The sequence below is a fragment of the Schistocerca serialis genome, chromosome 4, assembly GCF_023864345.2.
Source record: "Schistocerca serialis cubense isolate TAMUIC-IGC-003099 chromosome 4, iqSchSeri2.2, whole genome shotgun sequence".
In the NCBI taxonomy this organism is placed as follows: Eukaryota; Metazoa; Arthropoda; class Insecta; order Orthoptera; family Acrididae; genus Schistocerca; species Schistocerca serialis.
Genome location: NC_064641.1, coordinates 852,214,048 through 852,239,448, shown reverse-complemented (window position 1 = coordinate 852,239,448; position 25,401 = coordinate 852,214,048).

Here is a 25,401-nt window from a genome sequence, read left to right as displayed (position 1 = left end):
TTAAGGCTACACAGAAGACATTATCAACATCACACTAAGTTTGAACGAGGACGTGTAATAGGGCTACGAGGAGATGGATGTTCCTTCTGAGATACTTCAGAAAGACTTGGCAGGAATGTAGCCAATGTATTTGACTGATGGCAGGGTGGTTTTGAGAATGCGCGGTAGCGAGAAGATCGGGTTCCGGACTGCCACATGACACTTACGAGATGGAAGACCATTGTGTTCAGCTTGTAGCTCTGTCGCATCGTACTGCATCTGCAACAGCGATTTGAGCAGCGGTTGGCACCACCGTGACACAATGAACTGTTACGAATCGGTGACTTCAGATCCGAGACAGACAGCCTGCAGAGTGCATTGGCTCCTTACTTAGCTTGCGTTTATCGCGAATCTCTTGGCCAACGTAAAGTCCCGAGCGACTGGAAAAAAGCGCAGGTGATGCCTGTATATAAGAAGGGTAGAAGGACGGATCCTCAAAATTACAGACCAATATCCTTAACACCGGTTTGTTGCAGGATTCTCGAACATATTCTCAGTTCGAATATAATGAATTTCCTTGGGACAGAGAAGTTGCTGTCCATGCATCAGCACGGCTTTAGAAAGCATCGCTACTGCGAAACGCAACTCGCCCTTTTTTCGCATGATATCTTGCGAACCATGGATGAAGGGTATCAGACGGATGCCATACTCCTTGACTTCCGGAAAGCGTTTGACTCGGTGCCCCATTGCAGACTCCTAATTAAGGTACGAGCATATGGGACTGGTTCCCAAATATGTGAGTGGCTGGAAGACTTCTTAAGTAATAGAACCCAGTACGTTGTCCTCGATGGTGAGTGTTCATCGGAGGTGAGAGTATCATCTGGAGTGCCCCAGGGAAGTGTGGTAGGTCCGCTGTTGTTTTCTATCTACATAAATGATCTTTTGGATGGAGTGGATAGCAATGTGCGGCTGTTTGCTGATGATGCTGTGGTGTACGGGAAGGTGTCGTCGTTGAGTGACTGTAGGAGGATACAAGATGACTTGGACAGGATTTGTGATTGGTGTAAAGAATGGCAGCTAATTCTAAATATAGATAAATGTAAATTAATGCAGATGAATAGGAAAAAGAATCCCGTAATGTTTGAATACTCCATTAGTAGTGTAGCGCTTGACACAGTCACGTCGATTAAATATTTGGGTGTAACACTGCAGAGCGATATGAAGTGGGACAAGCATGTAATGGCAGTTGTGGGGAAGGCGGATAGTCGTCTTCGGTTCATTGGTAGAATGTTGGGAAGATGTGGTTCATCTGTAAAGGAGACCGCTTATAAAACACTAATACCACCTATTGTAGAGTACTGCTCGAGCGTTTGGGATCCATATCAGGTCGGATTGAGGGAGGACATAGAAGCAATTCAGAGGCGGGCTGCTAGATTTGTTACTGGTAGGTTTGGTTATCACGCGAGTGTCACGGAAGTGCTTCAGGAACTCGGGTGGGAGTCTCTAGAGAAAAGGAGGCGTTCTTTTCGTGAATCGCTACTGAGGAAATTTAGAGAACCAGCATTTCAGACTGACTGCAGTACAATTTTACTGCCGCCAACTTACATTTCGCGGAAAGACCACAAAGATAAGATAAGAGAGATTAGGGCTCTTACAGAGGCATATAGGCAGTCATTTTTCCCTCGTTCTGTTTGGGAGTGGAACAGGGAGAGAACATGCTAGATGTGGTACGAGGCACCCTCCGCCACGCACCGTATGCTGGATTGCGGAGTATGTATGTAGATGTAGATGTAGATACATTCCACTACTATCATTTGCGACTTCAGTGGCGTCAAGTGAGAGCTCATTGAAGGGCAGGGTGGCGGTCTTTTGTGTTTTCTGATGAATGTTATCTCTGCCTCATTGCCTGTGATGGCCGTGTCTTGATTAGAAGGAGGCCAGTTGAGAATCTGCACCCAACCTGCCTGCCTGCTACACACACTGGTCCCACCCTTGCAGCTATGGACTGCAGTGCGATTTCATATGACAGCAGGAGCAATCTCGTGGTTACATCACACATCATGACTGCAGAACTGTACGTCAATCCGGTGATTCGCCCTGTTGGGCAGCCGTCCATGAACAGCTTTCCTGGGGGTGTTTTCCAATAGGATAACGCTCGCCAACATACCGCTATTGTAATCCAATTTGCTCTACAGACTGTCGACATGTTGCTTTGGACTGCTCGCTCAACAGATCTGTCTCCAACAGAGAATGGAATATCATCAACTACAGCATCATCAACAAACAGCATTAACAGTCCCTTTATTGGCCGGTCAAGTGCAATAGGCATGGAACTCCATACCAGAAACTGACATTCTGCGCCTGTATAACACAATGTATGTTACTGTAGGATGATTCAACAGACAGTTCTCAGCTTCCTTCCAAGTAAATAAGATTTTCCAACTCGAGGTGGACAAGAAGATATCCAATTACGAGAAATAATCTGTTTTTCACTGCCACTTTCACCTAAAGTTTTAGTGAGACGCCTTACCAGAATGTATTTCGTTTCTTTATTGTTCTTAGCAATAACTGATACAAACTGGTGTAAAATTTTGTCGACCAACTGTGAAAAATGGCTGAAAAAATACACAATTCTGATTTCTCCTTGCCTCACGTTTGGCTGCAGCGATGCCAACGGCTGATAATCTCTGGCGCTCCCGCTTTAGCAGATGTTTTCGATGTAGGGGGAAGCTGCTAAGAAGACAATGACAAATTTCGTAAATGAATTAATCGGTTGCCAAATGTTAATAACTGCAACCGCTACTCCCTGCCACAGCTCTGCTGATGGATTCCCTTTAAAACTTTCGGTTGGGATTTTATTAGCTGACACACGAACACAATCCTTAAGCCAAACGACGGTCACTCACGTAATAGTTTATCTGAATTACTTGGCACCAATTTCATTTAAAATTTGCATTTGCGGATCAACGTGTACTATGGCCTTCATAGTGTACGAATTTCACAAACGCTGCGCAGCTCCAAGTCTGCTTTCAGCAACACAAAGACCGTGTAACAGTCACTCTCTGTTGTGCATTCCGTACCACCACTGTAGCTGCCTTACTCTCAAAATAAAAACTCGCTATATACGTGCCAAACAGTCACTGCTAATTCACTTTACACACGCGTTTCTGTCGTGAAAACTGCTCACCATCAACCTCCTTTCAATGTCTGGGAATCTTCTTTCATCTAGCGCCTTCTTTGTAGATCTTCTAGATAAATCTTTGGATCGTGTATCTTCTCCCTGTTATAACTTCCTTTGCAAGCTGCGTGGATCTTCACTGGATACAGGAATCAGGAGCAGAAGCCGTTGATGAACAGAGAATTCACAAATTTATTTGTTCTACATCTAATACCAAATAGTAAAAACAATACATAACTTCATTGGAGTAGATGCACCAAATAGCTACTGATAATAAGTCATCTTTATTTACGCCGGCCGCGGTGGCCGTGCGGTTCTGGCGCTGCAGTTCGGAACCGCGGGACTGCTACGGTCGCAGGTTCGAATCCTGCCTCGGGCATGGGTATGTGTGATGTCCTTAGGTTAGTTAGGTTTAAGTAGTTCTAAGTTCTAGGGGACTTATGACCTAAGATGTTGAGTCCCATAGTGCTCAGAGCCATTTGAACCATTTGAACCATCTTTATTTACGACTGACTGTTTCGGCTTTATCGCCATTTGCAACTACCTGCGATTGTAATTTTGGTGAGAACATGTGTGAATGTGAAGGTCATTTATATTGCAGTAGGTGTACTGTACACACGTCTAGATTGATGTGACGTCCATATTACGTCGTTAGTGGACAGTTTCGTAACCGTCAATGTTTTAATAAGAAGGCAAATGATGTCAATTTGTTGCATATGAAATGATCACGATATGACACTAGTTTGATAGTTCCGCTCTTACGACGCTATATGTTTACAAATTTGTGGAAATAAGCAGCGATATTACGTTACTAACTAAAATTTGTTACGATCGTCTTTGGTTGTTGCATATGTTACTTCCGATTGATCCATTTTTGTGTTCTAAACGTTCAATAAAGTTTTTGAGCTAGTACTTGTCTCTAAATTCTGTATGTTCGTTTAATATTTCTCGTGTACATATAGATTTCTAGTTCTTCAAGAATGTTCATTGCAAAACCTTTTGATATTCTGTGCCGCATCTGGAGTGCATTTTCGATCGCACTACCTCAAAAATTTTACTGAAGTTTTAGAACATGAAAATAGATAAATCGGAAGTAGCATAAGCAACAAACAAAGACAATCGTAATATATTTTAGTTAGTAAAATAATATCGCTGCTCATCTGCACAATCTTTGTAAACATATAGCGTTGTAAGAGGAGAACTTTCAAACTAGTCTCACATCGTAATTAACATTTCATTTTCAACAAATTGACATCATTTCCCATCTTATTACAACAGTGACAGTTACAAGACAGTCCACTGACGGCGTTGTATGGATGCTACATAAATCTAGACGTGCATACAATTCACCTACTTTAATATAAGTGACATTCACATTAGTACGTGTTCTCAGCAAAAATGTAATCGCAGGTTCTTGAAAATGGCGATAAAGATGAAACAGTTTGCGATACATAAAGATTACTTATTATAAGCAGCTCTTTGGTACATCTAATCTAATAATCATGTATGCTGCTGGTCCTAAAGAAGAAAAACTTCGTTGCTGTAGTTGGAGTGTCAGCTGCTAACATTAGGTTTGAATGTTTTTCTTTATTGTTATTTCATCTCCCTCGCACCATATGGGAGGGAAGGCGGGAGAGCAGTCAGTGGTACAGTTATCCGTTCTTCATTCAGGCGAAATAAAAGAAACATTACAACGAGAACTACAAACAAAATTTCGGCTGTTTTCTATTTTATTTTAAATATCACAGATGGGCAGTTGAAAACAACGGAAATATGTACATTTTTAAAGAACACTGCAGAGAGGTAAAATCTTCAGATAAAAACATCGAGGAACTACACTTTTACTTAAAATCTGAAGGACCTGCAGTAAAGTGAGAGGCATTGTCGGAGAAGAGAGTATATTCCATAGAGTTGAAGAGTGTGTGTAGGAAGATAGGAAAAACTACGAAGACGAGAGTAGGAGCTGAGGTGGATAGTGAGAAATACAGTTGGTGCGAAAGACAGAGCGTGAGGAGTAATTTCTCGTGTGACTAAAGCAGTGGTTGCAAGACGAATAGGATGGGGTAGATGGGGAGAAAATGAGAGAGAAGCCCTGATGTGGAGTGGGAAAGTTTAGGAAGTGTTAAAGGTGGTAGGAGGGATAAACATCGGGGCACAAAATATTTATAAATCTGTCACTCTTCTGTACAAAAACTAGACTACAGGCCATTAAAATTGCTACACCAAGAAGAAACGCAGATGTGAAACGGGTATTCATTGGACAAATATGTTATACTAGAACTGACATGTGATTACATTTTCACGCAATTTGGGTGCATAGACCCTGAGAAATCAGTACCCAGAACAACTCTGGCCGTAATAACGGACGCCTGGGCATTGAGTCAAACAGAGCTTGGATGGCGTGTACAGGTATAGCTGCCCATGCAGCTTCAACACGATACCACAGTTCATCAAGAGTAGTGACTGGCGTATTGTAATGAGCCAGTTGCTCGCCCACCATTGACCAGCCGTTTTCAATTGGTGAGAGATCTGAAGAATGTGCTGGCCAGGGCAGCAGTCGAACATTTTCTGTATCCAGAAAGGCCCGTACAGGACCTGCAACATGCGGTCGTGCATTATCCCGCTGAAATGTAGGGTTCCACAGGGATCGAATGAAGAGTAGAGCCACGGGTCGTAACACATCTGAAATGTAACGTCCACTGTTCAAAGTGCCGTCAATGCGAATGAGAGGTGACCGAGACGTGTAACCAATGGCACCCCATACCACCACGCCGGGTGATGCCAGTATGGCGATGACGAATACATGCTTCCAATGTGCGTTCACCGCGATGTCGCCAAACATGGATGCGACATCATGATGCTGTAAACAGAACCTGGATTCATCGGAAAAAATGACGTTTTGCCATTCGTGCACCTAGATTCGTCGTTGAGTACACCATCGCAGGCGCTCCTGTCTGTGATGCAGCGTCAAGGGTAACCGCAGCCATGGTCTCCGAGCTGACAGCCATCAAACGTCCCCATCTGTTGACTCAGGGATTGAGACGTGGCTGCACGATCTGTTACCGCCATGCGGATAAGATGCCTGTCATCTCTACCGCTAGTGATACGAGGCCGTTGGATCCAGCACAGCGTTCCGTATTACCCTCCTGAACCCACCGATTTCATATTCTGCTAACAGTCATTGGATCTCGACCAACGCGAGCAGCAATGTCGCGATACGATAAACTGCAATCGCGATAGGCTACAATCCGACCTTTATTAAAGTCTGAAACGTGATGGTACGCATTTCTCCTTCTTACACGAGGCATCACAACCACGTTTCAGCAGGCGACGCCGGTCAACTGCTGTTTGTGTATGAGAAATTGGTTGGAAACATTCCTCATGTCAGCACGTTGTAGGTGTCGCCACCGGCGCCAACCTTGTATGAATCCTCTTAAAAGCTAATCATTTGCATATAAAAGCATCTTCTTCCTGTTGGTTAAATTTCGCGTCTGTAGCACGTCATCTTCGTGGTGTAGCAATTTTAATGGCCACTAGTGTATTCAATAAATCACGAGCCCTGCTCACTATGAGAGTCTATAAATGTTATTGGAATGACAAACACACAAAATGCGCTCAGTGTATGAATGTTTCCGGCCGTGGTGGCCGAGCGGTTCTAGGCGCTTCAGTCTGGAACCGCGCGACCGCCACGGTCGCAGGTTCGAATCCTGCCTCGGGCATGGATGTTTGTGATGTCCTTAGGAGACTGATGACCTTAGCTGTTAAGTCCCATAGTAGACCCGCGGCTGGAGCTCTGGACAAGGGATGCTTTCATCTCATTGGCAGCAGCGCAATCGTTCGTGGCAGGCAGCGCCCTCGTGCCGCGGTGACGGCTGTAGGAAACACGGCGATGTACTGGCGGCGCGGTATTTGAAAGTACGGCTGACTGGATGGCGCCCGATCCCCACTCGCCTTCATCTCTTCCATCAACAGGTTCTCTTCTTCATAGAAAATCTTCAATCTCAGTGATTCTTCTTGACATTATAACTGATTACAACAATTTCGGCGTAATTAGTCTTCGGAATATTCTTCATTACTCCTATGTTAATCTTCGAATATCTGTTTCAGTCTACTTATGTCCTGAAAACCTTCTCTTCATCTAATCTTATTCTGCTGAATTTTGTCCAAATTTGGCCTGAAATAAACGTATCCATTCCGAAACTGCCGAACTTTAACTTCCGTAAACGTGACACTGGCCATGCCTCTCTCTCTCTGAGCCCCAACTTTCAACTGTCTGCACATCACCTTCTTTTTAATTGCAGAGGAGCAGCTTTACCCTGCTGGGCTACAGCATTTTCTACTTACAGGTTATATTCATACCAACGAGCTGAAGTGCAAATGAAGGTGAAAATGTCAACTGCAGAGAATGATGAGGCAGCTTTCTTCTTAGTGGTGGAAGCACAACCGGCATCACGTTTCGGAAGGAGGAAGTCTTACTAGATGCGTAGTCTAGGTGAAATGAATAAAAATAAAAGTGTTCTGGGTCAGGTATATAATGTTCAAAATTTTCAAATGTGTGTGAAATCTTATGGGACTTAACTGCTAAGGTCATCAGTCGCTAAGCTTATACACTGCTTAACTTAAATTATCCCAAGCACAAACATATACACCCATGCCCAAGGGAGGACTCGAACCTCCACCGGGGCCAGCCGCACAGTCCACGACTGCAGCGCCTTAGACCACTCGGATAAGGCATATGATGTGTAGGTACTAGAAACACGTGCGCAGTGTGACAGGCAAATATCTTTCAATGTGCTCATCCAGTACTCCATTCTCCACAACTAACTGTAATGGAATTAAAAGGATTGAGTGATTCACTAAAGGAAGTTGGGCTACAGTTAATCGTACAAGAAAATAGATGAAGACGTATACAGGACATTTATAAGAGTGAAATGGAGACCTATATACAATACACTGTAATACATATGTAATCAGCCCGCATCTCGTGGTCATGCGGTAGCGTTCTCGCTTCCCACGCCCGGGTTCCCGGGTTCGATTCCCGGCGGGGTCAGGGATTTTCTCTGCCTCGTGATGGCTGGGTGTTGTGTGCTGTCCTTAGGTTAGTTCGGTTTAAGTAGTTCTAAGTTCTAGGGGACTGATGACCATAGATGTTAAGTCCCATAGTGCTCAGAGCCATTTGAACCACATCTGCAATCATCTGAAATTCACCTGTTCTTGTGCAAATTTAATCTAAGACTTCTTTCATCAACAAAATAAAGTTCTGTAATGAAATGTTAATGAGCAATATTAACCTTTTTGTTTTTTTAACCAACAGTAATGGAATAATCTTTTTTGTAGCGTCCAGAAATGTAATTATAACTTCTGTAACTCTTATACTGAAATTCGGGATACGTGTGTGTCAAATTACGATGTTCATCAAAACTAAAATCTATGAAAACAAAATCAAGACTATACCTAGTAAAATGAAAGAAAATAATTAACTGGTAATTACTTTGCTAAAAATGTGAGGGAAATTCAGAAAGTCTTTGCCCTTATTTTTTATTAGCCAAGCAAGGTACACACAGGCAATGACAAATATATTCTGCGTACCTTACACTATTTTTCCACATAATCCCTACACCGGTTCACTTATCTGTCCCATCGTAGCACTAAATTTGAGATGCCCCTGCAGCAGAATTCGTACGGCTGACTGTGGAACCAATGTCGGTCTGCTGTCTTGGCTTCATCGTTACTTGTGAACTGCTGCACTCCCATACGACACGCCAAACTCTCGGGAAACGGCCGTGATGTGCACACGCCGATCTGCTTTGGCCATTGCATTCACGAGAGAAATGTCAGTTAGCGACGAACGCAGCCTCCCCGACCGTTCACTGTCGTGCAAAACTTCACGGCCTTTGTCGAACTCACACTACCATCTCAGAGTTCTGAAAGCGAGACAATTTTCCCCATATGTGGGATTCATTTCCTTGCAGATCTCGATGGGCGATCGTCCCTTGCTCCATAGAAAACGAATCACACTTCGCTGCTCTAACGTCGTGGACGTGTAATGCACAACCTCCACCTTTGACAACTGACAGCAGCGCCGTGCGGCGGAGCTGCCGGTAGGTAAATCTGGCACGAACCGAGGAAGCTCCAGCGCTGCGGATGGTTATGTTGACTTCGCATATACAGCCGGCCGCAATCTGGCTAAAAAAAAAAAAATAATAATAGGGGCAAAGACTTTCTGATTTGCTATCGGAACAACAAGTAATCTTTGATAAATCAATTTTGCTCTAAAATTATAAAGTGTATCAGTTTTCTTCGTTTTGCCAGTTGCTTTAGTTGTAAGTTAGTTCTTAGATTGAGATCGCTGTCAGATGTCATTAGAGAAGAGCATGTGTGAGAGCTGATAACAAAAGCTGGTTCAGTTAAAAAAGTGAAATTTTTGGAGCAGAAAGTGCTGCCCAGGTTTTTTTCTGAATGTTGGTGACAAAAGTGGAGAATCTGACTTTTTCTTTTCTGAGATATTCTGCGTTAGATCCTGTAATCAAAAAATAACTGTCAACGCCAATCACAAGAATGCAACTAATACGAGGACAAGTCATCAAGTAAAGACAACATTTTTTGCTGCCTCCACGAGATCGTCACCAGACGAAAATATGAATTCATTCCTTCCTCGGACCAAAAGCTTGACAATCTTTTGGAGCTAGGTCAGGACAGTGGTGCTTCTGTAGCTCAGTATCAAGATTTTGAATGCAGTGGATAGTTTCCCTAGCTACATGAGGGCGGGTATAATACTGAAACCAAATCAAACATTTTCAAAGCTTCCCTCCAATCAAAGTTGTGCTTTTCGAATTCAGATCTCGCAGTAGCTCACAGTAGCGCTCATCGTTCATTGTTACAGCTTTACGACTATACTGAATGAGTAGTGGACATTAAATATCCCAAAGCAGTGTCATCACCTTACCTTCAGTAGCTAGGCTTTCCAACTTTCTGTTGTAGGCGAATATGGATATTTCTACACCATGCTCTGCCACCTACTCTGCGGTTCGTGCTGGTGTACCTATAACGACTGTTATGCGATCGGTAAGGTCATGTGCTCCTTCTCCAAAAGACCTTATATGTGATTTCGACATTCCCAACGTTCTTATCCGTGCTTGTCTGTCAGTTGACACCCAACAAGCACGAACTCTGCTGTAGTTTAGAGACTCCTGGAAGATTTCAAATTTTGAATTGCGGCTAATGTTCAACTCCTGTGGAGTATCATCCATTCTGGCATGACGATCATCACCAGTCATTCGCTGTTGTCTCGATGCTCCTGTCCGTTTTCGAAGTGGACGGCATATCCGCTGACAGATGCACGTCAACTTTTAAAACGATTTACCCACACGTAAGTTATTCGTACATTAATGTAGCTATCACCATAAGCGTCTCTCCATAACTTCAGACCCTTCAGAGCACAGAAGTCCGCCCCCGGCAGCTGCGTGGTCAGCGCGACAGAATGTCAATTCTAAGTGCCTAGCCAGCACGGTAGGCTTGAAAATGATTCAAATGGCTCTGAGCACTATGGGACTTAACATCTATGGTCATCAGTCCCCTAGAACTTAGAACTACTGAAACCTAACTAACCTAAGGACATCACACAGCACCCAGTCATCACGAGGCAGAGAAAATCCCTGACCCCGCCGGAAATCGAACCCGGGAACCCGGGCGCGGGAAGCGAGAACGCTACCGCACGACCACGAGCTGCGGACCCAGCACGGTAGCTCAGCGTGTTCGGTCAGAGAGCAGGTTGGCCTCTGTAATAAAAAAAACTGAGTGAAAGGATCAACAAATAACTCGAACGGATGTCATATGACGTCCGCAACGACCAGACACAACGATCAACAACGAACAAAATGGGAAAAAAGGGCCCAGGTTCGATTCCTGGCTGGGTCAAAAAAATGGTTCAAATGGCTCTGAGCACTATGGGACTCATCTTCTGAGGTCATCAGTCCCCTAGAGCTTAGAAATACTTAAATCTAACCTAAGGACATCACACACATCCATGCCCAAGGTAGGATTCGAACCTACGACCGGAGCGGTCACGCGGTTCCAGACTGTAGCGCCTAGAACCGCTTGGCCACTCTGGCCAGCCCGGCTGGGTCAGAGATTTTCTCCGCTCAGGGACTGGGTGTTGTGTTGTCCTAATCATCATTCATCCCCTTCGACGCACAAGTCGCCGAAGTGGCGTGATATCGAAAGACTTGCACCTGACGAACGGTCTACCCGAAGGGGGGCCCTGGTCACACAACATTTACATTTATTTAGAGCGCAGAAAACGAACCACTCCCCTCATCTCTTCCTTACTCATACAAACAACAGGGCACTCGTCACAAAATGCTCTCGAATCACTACGAACTGATCGGTACAGTTGAGTCAGTATAGCTGTCGCACAAGAACAACTGTGACGATAACGTCTGTTATTGGCGAATCAGTGCTGTCTAATTACCGTGAGCTGGTTGAGTTGCTCTCGTATAACCATAACTTTAGTTTACTAATTCATGCACTCGAGTGATGGACGAAAATTAGCTAACACGTGTCTAGCACGCGAGCTATTGTAGAAGCAGGGTGATGGCTAGTTACACAGGTTGTCTTTCTTATCTCTGATAGCCCACTCCTGTATCCGACACTGGCTGCTATTTTCCCCTGCGGACTCCAAAAACTAACTATCTGAGCTCCTGCTGCTTGTCACTCTTTGCGAGTGATAGCTCCCTTCATCGAGACCTCTAGGTATTACTTGAATGCCTATTCAAATTCAGGACGTTACAGCGAATGCCCGTGCGCTCGTCTGCGCCTCTACAGCCTGGCTGTAAAGACTTTCCCAGTATCATGGTCACATCATATGGTATTCTAAAAGGCTGCCGCCTCTTTTAAACTACACTGAAGAACCAAACAAACTGGTACACTTACCCAATATCGTGTAGGGCCCTCACGAGCATGCAGAAGTGCCGCAACACTACGTGGCATGGACTCGACTAATGTCTGAAGTAGTGCTGGAGGGAAATGACACCTTGAATCCTGCAGGACTATCCATAACTCCGTAAGAGTACGTGGGGGTGGAGATTCTTCTGAACAACACTTTGCAATGCATCCCAGATATGCTCAGTAATGTTCATGTCTTGGGAGTTTGGTGGCCACCGGAAGTGTTTAAACTCAGAAGAGTGTTCCTGGAGCCACTCTGTAGCAATTTTGACGTGTGGGGTGACGCATTGTCCTGTTGGAATTGCCCAAGTCCATCGGAATGCACAATGGACATGAATGGATACAGGTGATCAGAGAGGATGCTTACGTACGTGTCACCTGTCAGAGTCGCATCTAGACGTATCAGAGGTCCCATATCACTCCAACTGCTCACGCCCCACACCATTACAGAGTCTCCACCAGATTTGACAGTCCCCTGCTGACATGCAGGGTCCAAGGACTGATGAGGTTGTCTCAATACCCCGTACACGTCCATCCGCAATTTGAAGCGAGGCTCTTCCGTCCAGGCAACATGTTTCCAGTCATCAACAGTCCTATGTCGGTACTGACAGGCCCAGGCGGGGCGTAAAGCCTTGTGTCATGCAGTCATCGATGGTACACGAGTGGGCTTTCGGCTCCGAAAGCCCATATCGATGACTTTTCGTTGAATGAATCTCACGTTGACACTTGTTGATGGTACAGCATTGAAATCTGCAGTAATTTGCGGAAGGTTTGTACTTAACGTTGAAAGATTCTCTTCAGTCGTCGTTGGTTCCGCTCTTGCAGGATCTTTTTCCGGCCGCAGCGATGTCGGAGATTTGGTGTTTTACCGGATTCCTGATCTTCACGGTACACTCGTGAAATGGTTGTACGGGAATGTCCCCACTTCATCGCTACATCGCTGATGCTGTGTCCTATAGCTCGTGCACTGACTATAACACCACGTTTACACTCACTTAAATGTTGGCAACCTCCCATTGTAGCAACAATAACTGATCTAACAACTGCGCCAGACACTTGTCTTATATAGGCGTTGCCGACCGCAGCGCCGTAGTCTGCCTGTTTTCGTATCTCTCTTTTTGAATACGCATGCCTACATCAGTTTTTCAGTGTATATCAAACTTAAGTCACTGAATGAAGGCAAAACTTCCAGTCCACGTTATGTACGAAGTACATTCTTTGCATAGTATGCTGATAAAATAGCTAATATTTAGCTATCATTTATTACGACTCGCTATACGAAAGATTTGTACGAGAAGACTGGAAAGTTGCACATTCCACACTAATATACACGAAAGGAAACAGAAGTAATCCGTTGATTTATAGACCCAAATCACTGATATCGATTTGTACTATTATTTTGGAAGATATACTCTGCTCCAACATTATGAAGTACCTCGAAGAACACTAGCAGCTGTTTATTCACACGAAGTAATAAGTGCCACCGACAACTGATTTCAAGCTGATTCAGTACTTCTAGATTTCTACCAGAGTATTGTTTCTCTCAAACGGTATCTGGTCAAATTGCGTGCCTATGGAGTCTTGTTTGTGCGACTGGCTTGTGATTTCCTGTCGAGAGGGATACAGGTCTTAGTTATTAACGTGAAGTCATCTAGTGAGACCGAAGTGATATCTGGTTTCTCCATTGAACTGTTACAGCCCTCTACTGCTCTTAATCTATATAAACGATTCAGGAGATACTCTGAGGAGACCGCTTAGATACTTGCAGACGTTGCTGTTGTTTACCGTCCAGTAAAGTCATCGGTACATCAAAACTGATTGCAAAATGGTTTAGACAAAGTGTTTGCACGGTGTGAAATATGGCAGTTGACCCTAAATAATGGAAAGTATGAGATACTTCACGTGAGTGGGGGAGAGTGTTGTCTCTAGAGAATAGTTTAGCTATGATTACACGACGTTTTTTGGTCGATACTTCAGTCTAGTGACTGTTTCAGAATCACATAAAGAAACGGGCACTAGAGACTGCCATATTCAGTTTCCGCCATTTTCTACAGTTGTTAGACATGATGTTATGTTCTGTGCAGCATTTGTAAATATTTCGCTTTTGTCCGGGAACGTCACCAGGAACGCGTGTATTCTCGTGCGGAGCTTAGCGACATTTTAGGTTCAGCGTTGCGAATGCAAATTACCGTATTTTTGTAAATAAAAAGAACACTATTGTGTATGTTCTATAGTATTAATTGATTTTTCTTAGTCGCATTTCGTCGTATAGTGCCATCATCAGACTACAAATAAGTCTCGTCGCCAAAGAAGGTACAATATTCGTGAACAACATTGAAAAAGATGTTACATATCAAGAGTGAGGTACGAACACAGAATGCATGTCATCTTTGGCAGCGCAGCGGTAAGCTAAATAAAAATGGTAAAAGTTAAACAGTAAATAAATATAAGTATAAAGGTAACAAGCGAGAAAAAGCATTAACACTAAACTCGAAAAAAACAGTGCCTATACAACAATTTAGTTTAAATTAACAATCTCAACCCCCCCCCCCCCCATGAACCATGGACCTTGCCGTTGGTGGGGAGGCTTGCGTGCCTCAGCGATACAGATAGCCGTACCGTAGGTGCAACCACAACGGAGGGGTATCTGTTGAGAGGCCAGACAAATGTGTGGTTCCTGAAGAGGGGCAGCAGCCTTTTCAGTAGTTGCAAGGGCAACAGTCTGGATGATTGACTGATCTGGCCTTGTAACAATAACCAAAACGGCCTTGCTGTGCTGGTACTGCGAACGGCTGAAAGCAAGGGGAAACTACAGACGTAATTTTTCCCGAGGGCATGCAGCTTTACTGTATGACTACATGATGATGGCGTCCTCTTGGGTAAAATATTCCGGATGTAAAATAGTCCCCCATTCGGATCTCCGGGCGGGGACTACTCAAGAGGATGTCGTTATCAGGAGAAAGAAAACTGGCGTTCTACGGATCGGAGCGTGGAATGTCAGATCCCTTAATCGGGCAGGTAGGTTAGAAAATTTAAAAAGGGAAATGGATAGGTTGAAGTTAGATATAGTGGGAATTAGTGAAGTTAGGTGGCAGGAGGAACAAGACTTCTGGTCAGGTGACTACAGGGTTATAAACACAAAATCAAATAGGGGTAATGCAGGAGTAGGTTTAATAATGAATAGGAAAATAGGAATGCGGGTAAGCTACTACAAACAGCATAGTGAACGCATTATTGTGGCCAAGATAGATACGAAGCCCACACCTACTACAGTAGTACAAGTTTATATGCCAACTAGCTCTGCAGATGACGAAGAAATTGAAGAAATGTATGATGAAATAAAAGAAATTATTCAGATTGTGAAGGGAGACGAAAATTTAATAGTCATGGGTGACTGGAATTCGAGTGTAGGAAAAGGGAGAGAAGGAAACATAGTAGGTGAATATGGATTGGGGGACAGAAATGAAAGAGGAAGCCGCCTGGTAGAATTTTGCACAGAGCACAACATAATCATAACTAACACTTGGTTTAAGAATCATGAAAGAAGGTTGTATACATGGAAGAACCCTGGAGATACTAAAAGGTATCAGATAGATTATATAATGGTAAGACAGAGATTTAGGAACCAGGTTTTAAATTGTAAGACATTTCCAGGGGCAGATGTGGACTCTGACCACAATCTATTGGTTATGACCTGTAGATTAAAACTGAAGAAACTGCAAAAAGGTGGGAATTTAAGGAGATGAGACCTGGATAAACTAAAAGAACCAGAGGTTGTACAGAGATTCAGGGAGAGCATAAGGGAGCAATTGACAGGAATGAGGGAAATAAATACAGTAGAAGAAGAATGGGTAGCTTTGAGGGATGAAGTAGTGAAGGCAGCAGAGGATCAAGTAGGTAAAAAAACGAGGGCTAGTAGAAATCCTTGGGTAACAGAAGAAATATTGAATTTAATTGATGAAAGGAGAAAATATAAAAATGCAGTAAGTGAAACAGACAAAAAGGAATACAAACGTCTCAAAAATGAGATCGACAGGAAGTGCAAAATGGCTAAGCAGGGATGGCTTGAGGACAAATGTAAGGATGTAGAGGCCTATCTCGCTAGGGGTAAGATAGATACCGCCTACAGGAAAATTAAAGAGACCTTTGGAGATAAGAGAACGACTTGTATGAATATCAAGAGCTCAGATGGAAACCCAGTTCTAAGCAAAGAAGGGAAAGCAGAAAGGTGGAAGGAGTATATAGAGGGTCTATACAAGGGCGATGTACTTGAGGATAATATTATGGAAATGGAAGAGGATGTAGATGAAGATGAAATGGGAGATAAGATACTGCATGAAGAGTTTGACAGAGCACTGAGAGACCTGAGTCGAAACAAGGCCCCCGGATTAGACAATATTCCATTGGAACTACTTACGGCCGTGGGAGAGCCAGTCCTGACAAAACTCTACCATCTGGTGAGCAAGATGTATGAAACAGGCGAAATACCCTCAGACTTCAAGAAGAATATAATAATTCCAATCCCAAAGAAAGCAGGTGTTGACAGATGTGAAAATTACCGAACTATCAGCTTAATAAGTCACAGCTGCAAAATACTAACACGAATTCTTTACAGACGAATGGAAAAACTAGTAGAAGCCAACCTCGGGGAAGATCAGTTTGGATTCCGTAGAAACACTGGAACACGTGAGGCAATACTGACCTTACGACTTATCTTAGAAGAAAGATTAAGGAAAGGCAAACCTACGTTTCTAGCATTTGTAGACTTAGAGAAAGCTTTTGACAATGTTGACTGGAATACTCTCTTTCAAATTCTAAAGGTGGCAGGTGTAAAATACAGGGAGTGAAAGGCTATTTACAATTTGTACGGAAACCAGATGGTAGTTATTAGAGTCGAGGGACATGAAAGGGAAGCAGTGGTTGGGAAGGGAGTAAGACAGGGTTGTAGCCTCTCCCCGATGTTGTTCAATCTGTATATTGAGCAAGCAGTAAAGGAAACAAAAGAAAAATTCGGAGTAGGTATTAAAATTCATGGAGAAGAAATAAAAACTTTGAGGTTCGCCGATGACATTGTAATTCTGTCAGAGACAGCAAAGGACTTGGAAGAGCAGTTGAATGGAATGGACAGTGTCTTGAAGGGAGGATATAAGATGAACATCAACAAAAGCAAAACAAGGATAATGGAATGTAGTCTAATTAAGTCGGGTGATGCTGAGGGAATTAGATTAGGAAATGAGGCACTTAAAGTAGTAAAGGAGTTTTGCTATTTGGGGAGCAAAATAACTGATGATGGTCGAAGTAGAGAGGATATAAAATGTAGGCTGGCAATGGCAAGGAAAGCGTTTCTGAAGAAGAGAAATTTGTTAACATCCAGTATTGATTTAAGTGTCAGGAAGTCATTTCTGAAAGTATTCGTATGGAGTGTAGCCATGTATGGAAGTGAAACATGGACGATAAATAGTTTGGACAAGAAGAGAATAGAAGCTTTTGAAATGTGGTGCTACAGAAGAATGCTGAAGATTAGATGGGTAGATCACATAACTAATGAGGAAGTATTGAATAGGATTGGGGAGAAGAGAAGTTCGTGGCACAACTTGACCAGAAGAAGGGATCGGTTGGTAGGACATGTTCTGAGGCATCAAGGGATCACCAATTTAGTATTGGAGGGCAGCGTGGAGGGTAAAAATCGTAGAGGGAGACCAAGAGATGAATACACTAAGCAGATTCAGAAGGATGTAGGTTGCAGTAGGTACTGGGAGATGAAAAAGCTTGCACAGGATAGAGTAGCATGGAGAGCTGCATCAAACCAGTCTCAGGACTGAAGACCACAACAACAACAACAACAATCTCAACAAAATAAAATTAGTCGGTGACATTAATACTGATGAGTAGCTCGAAGACATATCACATATGGAAGGTTATACAGAGACAGAATATATAGAGTACATAGACAATTGCAATAAAATAAATAAATACAGGAAAAATAGAAAAAAAACTGAATGGAACAGGTAATATGGGAACCATCAGAAAACTGCGAGGATTAACTGAAATTTAAAAGAAGGATAACATTGAGCTGTGTTTGGTCATTTAATGTTAAACGAGAACTGTAGGGCAAAGGTTTCTTGACTTAGTACTGCAGATAATATGTAATAATGTGCTCTTCATTTACAATTATCAAGCTGTTCTACCAAGAATTGATGGAAGAATCAGTTAACCATATTTTCCACTACATGATTTTTTCCAGTAAGCTCAGCTGTAGCAGTTACTATTCAAGCAATTAACTTGTCAACACACAATAGGGAGTATTTCATCTATTTCGAATCCACTTACCTTACTAGCCGATTGCGAGAAAGTCATTCACACTCACTGTCAGTCACATTACTATTCTATTCATGCGTCAAAAACTCTGCCCAAACAACAAACACTTATATACACTCCTGGAAATGGAAAAAAGAACACATTGACACCGGTGGTCAGACCCACCATACTTGCTCCGCACACTGCGAGAGGGCTGTACAAGCAATGATCACACGCACGGCACAGCGGACACACCAGGAACCGCGGTGTTGGCCGTCGAATGGCGCTAGCTGCGCAGCATTTGTGCACCGCCGCCGTCAGTGTCAGCCAGATTGCCATGGCATACGGAGCTCCATCGCAGTCTTTAACACTGGTAGCATGCCGCGACAGCGTGGACGTGAACCGTATGTGCAGTTGACGGACTTTGAGCGAGGGCGTATAGTGGGCATGCGGGAGGCCGGGTGGACGTACCGCCGAATTGCTCAACACGTGGGGCGTGAGATCTCCACAGTACATCGATGTTGTCGCCAGTGGTCGGCGGAAGGTGCACGTGCCCGTCGACCTGGGACCGGACCGCAGCGACGCACGGATGCACGCCAAGACCGTAGGATCCTACGCAGTGCCGTAGGGGACCGCACCGCCACTTCCCAGCAAATTAGGGACACTGTTGCTCCTGGGGTATCGGCGAGGACCATTCGCAACCGTCTCCATGAAGCTGGGCTACGGTCCCGCACACCGTTAGGCCGTCTTCCGCTCACGCCCCAACATCGTGCAGCCCGCCTCCAGTGGTGTCGCGACAGGCGTGAATGGAGGGACGAATGGAGACGTGTCGTCTTCAGCGATGAGAGTCGCTTCTGCCTTGGTGCCAATGATGGTCGTATGCGTGTTTGGCGCCGTGCAGGTGAGCGCCACAATCAGGACTGCATACGACCGAGGCACACAGGGCCAACACCCGGCATCATGGTGTGGGGAGCGATCTCCTACACTGGCCGTACACCACTGGTGATCGTCGAGGGGACACTGAATAGTGCACGGTACATCCAAACCGTCATCGAACCCATCGTTCTACCATTCGTAGACCGGCAAGGGAACTTGCTGTTCCAACTGGAAATGCACGTCCGCATGTATCCCGTGCCACCCAACGTGCTCTAGAAGGTGTAAGTCAACTACCCTGACCAGAGAGATCTCCGGATCTGTCCCCCATTGAGCATGTTTGGGACTGGATGAAGCGTCGTCTCACGCGGTCTGCACGTCCAGCACGAACGCTGGTCCAACTGAGGCGCCAGGTGGAAATGGCATGGCAAGCCGTTCCACAGGACTACATCCAGCATCTCTACGATCGTCTCCATGGGAGAATAGCAGCCTGCATTGCTGCGAAAGGTGGATATACACTGTACTAGTGCCGACATTGTGCATGCTCTGTTGCCTGTGTCTATGTGCCTGTGGTTCTGTCAGTGTGATCATGTGATGTATCTGACCCCAGGAATGTGTCAATAAAGTTTCTCCTTCCTGGGACAATGAATTCACGGTGTTCTTATTTCAATTTCCAGGAGTGTATATATATATATTATGGGGTACTGAGACAGCACACAAGAGGAGTTGCGACAGTTGGTACCAGAAGTCCGGTCCGCAGCAGGAAAATCGCTGCCCTCAAATGGATCACGCTGTGTGCACGTTCGCTGTGTTATTCAGTGGTTTGGTACTTAACTAATTTGTAAATGAAAATGATAATTTTATTTTATTACAATGAGTAATTACATACTCATTTTATCTCCCGGCTAAAGATTTGGACATGTTGCTAGAGAACTCCAAGTTAATGTTGTGTTAAAGTGTTGTCTGTAAGCTGTGTTAAGTGTCACTAAATCAAAGTTCATACAACAGATTCTATACAACTATTAATTATGATGGAAGGAGTTATCTTCAGTAAAATGATCATTAAAACGACCGAATATCAGCCGCGCACAACACTGACGTATGTTACCTGAAACAATATTCTTCGCAACTCGTGCGTAATTAATTTTGGCTACATACATCAGCGAGAAAAAGTTTGTTATGTGGATCGTGCTATGAGCACTGTTTTTAAAGGACCAATCTGATTCGAATTATTTTCATTAAAATGAGTTCGGGACCACCAGTGCACATTTATTTTTACACATTTTTATTACCTTCGGCATTTATGTCTGCAGAGTTGCGTAATTTGAATTTGCCGCTGAGATAATTGTTAAGATGGCGGCAGACAATTGACAGAGACTTTCTATTGTTAGAGCAAATTTCGTTTTGACAGAATAAGTATTTGAATTAATGCTTATTAAACTTTACTTTTATATTGTGCACTATTTAGACCAATTTTCATCAAGCAAAGCTTTGATACTTTCGTAATAAAATCAGATAAAAATGCGATACAAATCGCTAATGGCTGCGCTCCTTGCAGCGGAAAGAAATAATTAACTCAGATAATGCTTACTGGGAGAGAAATTAAAGTTACAAATAATTATTCACACATATTTATAATAATAAAGAACTCTATCCTCAAGTAATAATTAACAAATAATTACAATTACTTAACAGACCTCAGTTTGATATGCGTCTTGCGTCCGCAACTTACAAAAGCCAAACAAAAAAGGTAAAAACAAAAGAAGACAAACGCAGATCATAAAAGGAATTTACATTTATCATTGTCTTTGTATGATACACATCGATATGTCCAATTACATCATAAAATATTACATAAATAATTAATATTTATCATCGTTTTGTTTTATTTCACTGTTTTTCCATATGTCGGATGGATAATGTTTATAACTGTTAGAGGCATAATTTCCTCTCGTCGCACTGTAGCTAAAATTTTTCTCGTGGATGTTACATTGCTCCTTGGGCTGAGAAAAAAATTAGTATATATTCAGTCCACGTCATCCACGTAGATTTGCTACTCTTTGCTACTCTCAAGATGCTACTGTTTAGCTTCAGTGTTGTTTTACACGTGATAAAATTGTAGTTTTAAATGACTTCAGTGACTGTAATATCTCGGAAGTTGCTGCGGATACTTCCTGGATTAACTTATCCCCCACCACCCATTTGGGTTCACTGGACTCGGAAAACCGGGAATAAAACCATCCAAGGGGCTTCAAGAAAATACAGCCACCTACTTTTAACAGTCAGGCTTGACATGAATGTAATAAAATATGCTGGAAAATGCAAATTTATGACTCTGTTGTAAGCATCTGAGATAATGAATGTTTTTTTTTCATGTTCGTATATCATAAAATTTCCAAAGTTAATGTCACTCATTTATCGAATGTCATAACAATTTGCCGCTAACGTCGTAAGACCGTCCCCGTGTCGAGCCGTTAGAACGCAAACAGGTAGTGGCTGCTGCTGGACCGCCCCGGCCGAGTCTGTTGGGCGTCGGCTGCCGTCGACTGCATCGTGGTTTGGATCTGCTGCTGGCTAGAAGTGGCGCTGCAGCAGTTCTTGCTTCTCCTTTCCCGCGTCCCTCAGTTTAAGACAGGTACATGAAATGTCAAAATATGATCATCAGTGACAAGATAATTACTATTCTCATCCTGTGGAAATCTTTGTCACATTCACACGGATGGAATTAGATTGTTTTTGGAGTATGTTCCGTATTTTGACACTGTTCAACACAATGTAGTGATTCACATGTAAGTTTATCACAATATGCACATTTTGAACACTGCACCGTTAATCATACAAGTGTCCGTAGTGTGCTTCGTTTACTCAAGCGGAATGTAAATGTTTTCGCGACGCGCTGCATAGCCAACGCTGCATTATTGTTTTGCCGCGCGGCTGGCTGTACAGTGCGTCACATTAAATTTGGCACGCGAAGACGCTTCGTATCAAACTACTAAGGTTACCAGTCCAAGTTAATTATTAATACAGTCAACAGTACTCAACGTTCATAGCGTTGCTGCTAACTTTGACACTCCAAGAGCGTTCACAAGGTTACGTGATCACAGTTTTTAGGTTAGATTAGATTAGATTAATACTTGTTCCATAGATCATGAATACGACACTTCGTAATGATGTGGAACATGTCAGGTTAGTAAAAGATGTCTGTACAAGATATTACATTACACAAAATATTGCATGGCACTAGTGTTTGAGTTGTTTTTTTTCCCTTAATTTATATCTAAAAATTCAGTCAATGAGTAGAAGGAGTTGTCATCTAGAAATTCTTTTAACTTATTTTTAAATGTTAGTTGGCTATCTGTCAGGCTTTTGATGCTGTTTGGTTGGTGACCAAAGACTTTTGTGGCAGCATAATTTACCCCTTTCTGTGCCAAAGTCAGATTTAACCCTGCATAGTGAAGATCATCCTTTCTCCTGGTGTTATAGCTATGCACACTGCTATTATTTTTGAACTGGGTTGGATTATTAACAACAAATTTCATAAGTGAATATAGATACTGTGAGGTTACTGTGAGGATCCCTAGATACTTAAATAGATGTCTGCAGGATGACCGTGGGTGGGCTCCAGCAATTATTCTGATTACACGTTTTTGAGCAATGAATACTTTCCTACACAACGATGAATTACCCCAGAATATGATGCCATACGAAAGCAGTGAATGAAAGTAGGCATAGTAAGCTAATTTACTGAGATTCTTATCACCAAAATTTGCAATAGCCCTAATAGCATACGTAGCTGAACACAGACGTTTCACCAGACCATCAATGTGTTGCTTCCAGTTTAACCTCTCATCAATGGACACACCTAAAAATTTTGAAAATTCTACCTTAGCTACAGACTTCTGTTCAAAGTCTATATTTATTACCAGAGTTGTGCCATTTACTGTACGGAACTGTATGTAAGTACTGGTTTGATGCAGCTCTCCATGCTACTCTATCCTGTGCAAGCTTCTTCATCACCCAGTACTTACTGCAACCTACATCCTTCTGAATCTGCTTAGTGTATTCATCTCTTGGTCTCCCTCTACGATTTTTACCCTCCACGCTGCCCTCCAATGCTAAAATGGTGATACCTTGATGCCTCAGAACATGTCCAATCAACCGGTCCCTTCTTCTTGTCAAGTTGTGCCACAAACTCCTATTCTCCCCAATTCTATTCAATACCTCCTCATTACTTATGTGATCTACCCATCTAATCTTCAGCATTCTTCTGTAGCACCACATTTCAAAAGCTTCTATTCTCTTCTTGTCCAAACTATTTATCGTCCATGTTTCACTTACATACATGCCTACACTCCATACAAATACTTTCACAAACGACTTCCTGACACTTAAATCTATACTCGATGGTAACAAATTTCTCTTCTTCAGAAACGCTTTCCTTGTCGTTGCCAGTCTACTTTTTATATTTTCTCTACTTCGACCATCATCAGTCATTTTGCTCCCCAAATAGCAAAACTCCTTTACTACTTTAAGTGTCTCATTTCCTAATCTAATTCCCTCAGCATCACCCGATTTAATTCGACTACATTCCATTATCCTCGTTTTGCTTTTGTTGATGTTCATCTTATATCCTCCTTTCAAGACACTGTCCATTCCGTTCAACTGCTCTTCCAAGTCCTTTGCTGTCTCTGACAGAATTACAATGTCATCGGCGAACCTCAACGTTTTTATTTCTTCTCCATGGACTTTAATACCTACTCCGAATTTTTCTTTTGTTTCCTTTACTGCTTGCTCAATATACAGATTGAATAATTTCGGGGACAGGCTACAACCCTGTCTCACTCCCTTCCCAACCGCTGCTTCCCTTTCATGCCCCTCGACTCTTATAACTGACATTTGGTTTCTGTACAAATTGTAAATAGCCTTTCGCTCCCTGTATTTTACCCCTGGCACCTTCAGAATTTGAAAGAGAGTATTCCAATCAACATTGTCAAAAGCTTCCTCTAAGTCTACAAACGCTAGAAATGTAGGTTTGCCTTTCCTTAATCTATTTTCTAAGATAAGTCGTAGGGTCAATATTGCCTCACGTGTTCCAACATTTCTCCGGAATCCAAACTGATCTTCGCCGAGGTCGGCTTCTACCAGTTTTTCCATTCGCCTGTAAAGAATTCGCTTTAGTATTTTGCAGCTGTGACTTATTAAACTGATAGTTCGGTAATTTTCACATCTGTCAAAACCTGCTTTCTTTGAGATTGGAATTACTATATTCTGCTTGAAGTCTGAGGGTATTTCGCCTGTCTCATACATCTTGCTCACCAGATGGTAGAGTTTTGTCAGGGCTGGCTCTCCCAAGGCCGTCAATAGTTCCAATGGAACAGACATGTCATTCTCAATGGAGAGAACTCTTCCGAAGTAAGAGTGATTTCAGGTGTGCCGCAGGGGAGTGTCATAGGACAGTTGCTATTCACAATATACATAAATGACCTGGTGGATGACATCGGAAGTTCACTGAGGCTTTTTGCAGATGATGCTGTGGTGTATCGAGAGGTTGTAACAACGGAAAATTGTACTGAAATGCAGGAGGATCTGCAGCGAATTGACGCATGGTGCAGGGAATGGCAATTGAATCTCAATGTAGACAAGTGTAGTGTGCTGCGAATACATAGAAAGATAGATCCCTTATCATTTAGCTACAAAATAGCAGGTCAGCAACTGGAAGCAGTTAATTCCATAAATTATCTGGGAGTACGCATTAGGAGTGATTTAAAATGGAATGATCATATAAAGTTGATCGTCGGTAAAGCAGATGCCAGACTGAGATTCATTGGAAGAATCCTAGGGAAATGCAATCCGAAAACAAAGGAAGTAGGTTACAGTACGCTTGTTCGCCCATTGCTTGAAGACTGCTCAGCAGTGTGGGATCCGTACCAGATAGGATTGATAGAAGAGATAGAGAAGATCCAACGAAGAGCAGCGCGCTTCGTTACAGGATCATTTAGTAATCGCGAAAGCGTTACAGAGATGATAGATAAACTCCAATGGAAGACTGTGCAGGAGAGACGCTCAGTAGTTCGGTACGGGCTTTTGTTAAAGTTTCGAGAACATACCTTCACCGAAGAGTCAAGCAGTAT